Genomic DNA, 4729 nt, shown 5'->3' on the forward strand with positions numbered 1-4729 from the left:
TTGAGCAGCCTCGAATCAGTCATGGTGGAGGGAAATGGGCTTTCCCTGGCGAGCTGAGAGTCATCTCATGGACTGCCATGTACACTGGGGCAGCTGTTAGAACGCCCATGACACCTGGGACGAGGCAACCCACTCGCCGGGAAGCACCTGGGCATCCACAGACCACACCGTCCTGTACGGCTAACTGCTAGAGGCAGGCTGCCAATTCAGCTGAGTGTCCCAGCTGCCAGGGCAAAAAGGGGAGAGCTGAACTGTCAAACATTTTACCATGTATGTACATTTTAAACAAACCAATAGTTAGGAGCACCTCGGCTTTTTCTGCTGATACCAAGGCCTGAAAGTTTCTCTCACTTGTTCTCGTAAGGCATTGCGGTGGATCACTTCCAGGTCATCGGCCCACGTCAGCGCAGTAGCAGGATTCCTGGAGCTCGTTCTTAGCATGACATGATGCAAACTAAAGGGGAAAATCCCAAAGCCCTGGCCACAGAGCACAATTGAAAAAAGAGATGGCCAGTGCCGCGGCTCACTAGGCTAATCCTCTGCCTGTGGCGCTGGCACCCCAGGTTCTAGTCCCAGTTGGGGTGCCGGATTCTGTCCCGGTTGCCCCTCTTCCAGGCCAGCTCTCTGCTGTGGCCCGGGAGTGCAGTGGAGGATGGCCCAAGTGCTTGGGCCCTGCACCCACATGGGAGACCAGGAGGAAGCACCTGGCTTCCTGGCTTCGGATTTGTGCAGTGCGCCGGCCACAGCGGCCATTGGGGGGTGAACCAACGGAAAAGGAAGACCTTTCTCTCTGTCTCTCTCACTGTCTAACTCTGCCTGTAAAAAAAAAAAAAAGAAAAAAAAAAGAAAAGAAAGAAAGAAAAGAAAAGAAATAAGAGATGGAAAGGGCAGGAGCAGGGGCTGTTGCAGCAATGCAGATTCCATGCCTAGCTTTCTGGTGGACTCCACTGAATTTTATCCACTGAAAGAAGGGGTGGATTGTTGGTCCTCTCAGCAGGTGACTATGATTATCATGTCTCTCAGTGAACTTTTTGATAAAGAAGGGGCAGCAAAGGGGTGGGTGCAAAGGCTTGGGACACCTCCATCTCATATCAGAGTGCTGGTTCGAGTCCTGGCTCCTCCTCTTCTGATCCAGCTTCCTGCTAAAGTGCTTGAGAGGAAGCAGATGATGGCCCAAATATTTGGGTCCCTGCTACCCATGTGGGAGACCTGGATGGAGCTCCTGGCTCCTGCCTTTGGCCTGGCCCAGCACAGGCTTTGTGGGCATTTAGGGAGTGAACCAATGGATAGAAGATCTCTCTCTCTCTCTCTGTCTCTCTCCAACCCTGCCTTTCAAGTAAATCTAAACAAGAAAACAAAACAGAAAAAGGGATAACAGAGTCTAGGGTTATGTTCTCTGAAAAGAACTTGCTGTGCAGATTTCCTCAGATAGTCACGTATTTTGACAGTTAACAGAATGGATGCAACATTTTAAAATAAAGGTTTTGGAGCCTGACAAGCCCGTGTACTTGAATGGACATCACAGATGTTGGCCTTCTTGGTGTTTGTGAAACCAGTATTTTATTCTATTTATTTTAAAGTTTATTTATTTGAAAGTCAGAATTAGAGAGAGAGAGAGAGAGACAGACAGACAGACATCGGGATCTTCCATCAGCTGGTTCACTCCCAAATGGCTGCAATAGCCGGGAGTGGGGTAGGCTGAAGTCAGGAGCCAGAAGCATCTTCTGGGTCACCCAAGTGAGTTGCAGGGGCCCATGCACTTGGGCCATCTTCCACTGCTTTCCCAGATGCATTAGCAGGGCGCTAGATCAGAAGCGGAGCAGCTGGGACAGGAACCGGTGCTCATATGCCATGTCAGTGTCACAGGTGGAGGCTTAACTCACTATGCCACCAGCCCCTCAATCAGTATTTTAATCCCACATGCAAGGCTTTATACTTCTCTAGCATGCCCACGTTTCAGCATTCCATGTTTAGTGGGTGTACTTTTTAACCCTTCAAATGTGACCCATTTGGTAGATACTCTCTATGGTCACTCCATAGCAATCCCAGCCAGAGTTCCTCCTACTGGCACCCAACCCAGCAGGACCTTAGGGTCTTGCATGTACTGCAAATATGTTTGCTCTTTCACCTGCAAAAGGATCACCTACCACGACATCCCTCTCTTAATCCAAGGGCCACAATCAGGAGGTTGGACAAAGACACAAGATGCATAGAACAGGGGATGTTGGCGTGTGTGTGTGTGTGTGTGTGTGTGTGAGCATACTGGTGTGGAAGTGAGGTAGGGTAAGTATGTGTGAATGTTTCTCTGTGTGTGAAGGTATCTCAATATTTTTGTGTCCTAGCTGTGCAGGTGTCTATGTATGTTGGTTATGGCATCTGCATTTGAGTGTTTAAGTCCTGCCTGTTTAGATGACCTATAACCTTCCAAGGTCAGATCACTACTCATCTAGAGTCTGGGCTGGTCCAAGAGAATGCAGTTTAACAAAGAGAATGCAGAGGAGTGACATTGTGCCACGTCCTAGCTAAGCCTTAGAAAGGTCTCAAAGCTTCTTCTTTGCACTCTTGGGAATCCCAAGCTTCTCTGAACACTAAAGAGAAGACCCGAGACTCCTTGAAAAGGGAGATAGAATCTCGGCTTTCTGCCACACCCAGCAGGTATGACACATGTGACTAAGCCGCCTTGCATGTTGCAGCCCAGCGAAGTCCCTGGATAAAAACTCTCCCAGCTGGCATTGCATGGCGCAGAAGAGCCACCCAGCTGAGCCTAGTCAATCCTCCCACTCAGCTATCCATGAGATGCCTCTGTTCTGAAGTGATTTGTTAGCCACAACAGATCACTGTACTACTTCTCAGCAGTTCCCCTCCTCTGATGTCTCCAGCCCCACTTGGAAAGGGCTGTGGCCTGGGGTGAGTATGCTAGGGGGATGGGAGCCAGCAAGGGCCTGGAGAAAACCAAGCTGCTGCTCCTGTCTTCCCCTCCCCTTCCTGGTGCTGTTCCTCCCACATTCAGCCTGGGCTGGCTGCAGCTGGGGCGCAGGCTTGCCTTAGTCTAAGTGAAGGGTTGGTGGCTCCTGATGTCTCTCCTGGCAGCCACTGCAGAGCGGGCGGCAGGTCTTTTGGAATTCCACCAGCACGCCACCCGGCAGACAGGCAGCTGTTGAAGTGGGTAATTTCATCAAGGAGTTGAGACATTGTACTGTGCCTGGAATCCTAATGGGTGACGCCACTCAGAGAACGCATTTAACCCTGGGAGGCACCGTGGCTGGGCCCCAGCTAGTGCCTAAGCCGTGATCTCCCCGTGCGGGAATCCAGGCCCATTTGAGGACTGTCATCGGGAAACAGATGGAGAGGATGGGGATCTCCCTACAGCCTGCAAGGGCCTCCGGCAAACTCACCTTAAGAGAGACAGAGGCAGCGGACCCTGTCCGAGGCAGTCAGGGCGCCGGGAACGGCGGAGCGGTGGAACCTGGGACAAGGAGGCTGCGATGAGCGGGGTAAACCTCAGCTCCTCCGCTCTGTGAGGCTGCCGGTGGGCGACTCTGCTTCAGGCCGAGAAGGAGCTGTGTGGGCCGAGACCAAGGTCCCCAGAGGGTGGGGAATCAGCAATGCCTCATTTTTCAGTGCTGTTTCTCTCACCTCCTTGACACTGCTGTCTTCCGCTTCTTCCTCTTCAGAGTGGAGCCGGGCCCCTCACAAGCCCCAGTTTCAGCTGGCTCCTGGCGACCTCAGGCCAAATTCCCGGAAGGAGGGAGCGCATGGGTTCCCTTGGTCTGGTGTTTTCCCTCATCTAACCAGCTACGGAAGTGGGCGGAGTCAAGGCATTCAAACATGGCGCCCTCAGCCTTCCTCTGCGCATGCGCAGGGGCAGGGCTCACGTGGTGTTTCAGATTTCCTCTCAATTTGGCTCCGCGGTCGGTCTGGTCCTTGAATGTTCTGGGCACTGGGTGGCATGGGCCGGCATTTTTAGCTGTGATGGGCAGGATGGAGACTAGGATGATGCAAGCCAGGTGCCTAAGGAGTAAAATTGAAGAAGGCATTGACCCTCGGGTTGTCCTGTAGTCCTCGCCCTGGGGGACAGAGTCGGCAGCCCCTGCTGCACTAATTCCCTGGACACTGGTCACCTCAGGTGAGACAGTGGAAGCCACACGGGTAGCACTGCTTTCTGAGGGCGGCCTGTGTTGGCGCCGAGGGGGCGTCATTTCAATGAAGCATGAAGTAGCATGGGCCTGAAACACGCCTGGGAATTCCTGGAGGTCTGGGGGGTTGGAGTTGCCCTATTGCGGGTGCAGCGCATAGCCAGACAAGTGCCAACTTGTCTCTGCTATGCAAGCTTGCTTTTAAAACCCAGGTGAGGCAGGTTTGGGAAGTGAGGGTCGTGCCACTCTTTTTTTTTTTTTTTTTTTTTTTGACAGGCAGAGTGGACAGTGAGAGAGAGAGACAGAGAAAGGTCTTCCTTTTGCCGTTGGTTCACCCTCCAATGGCCGCCACGGCCGGCGCACCGCGCTGATCCGATGGCAGGAGCCAGGAGCCAGGTGCTTTTCCTGGTCTCCCATGGGGTGCAGGGCCCAAGCACCTGGGCCATCCTCCACTGCATTCCCTGGCCACAGCAGAGGGCTGGCCTGGAAGAGGGGCAACCGGGACAGAATCCGGCGCCCCGACCGGGACTAGAACCCGGTGTGCCGGCGCCGCTAGGCGGAGGATTAGCCTAGTGAGCCACGGCGCCGGCCGT

The sequence above is a fragment of the Oryctolagus cuniculus genome, chromosome 7 (assembly GCF_964237555.1).
Source record: "Oryctolagus cuniculus chromosome 7, mOryCun1.1, whole genome shotgun sequence".
Lineage (NCBI taxonomy): Eukaryota > Metazoa > Chordata > Mammalia > Lagomorpha > Leporidae > Oryctolagus > Oryctolagus cuniculus.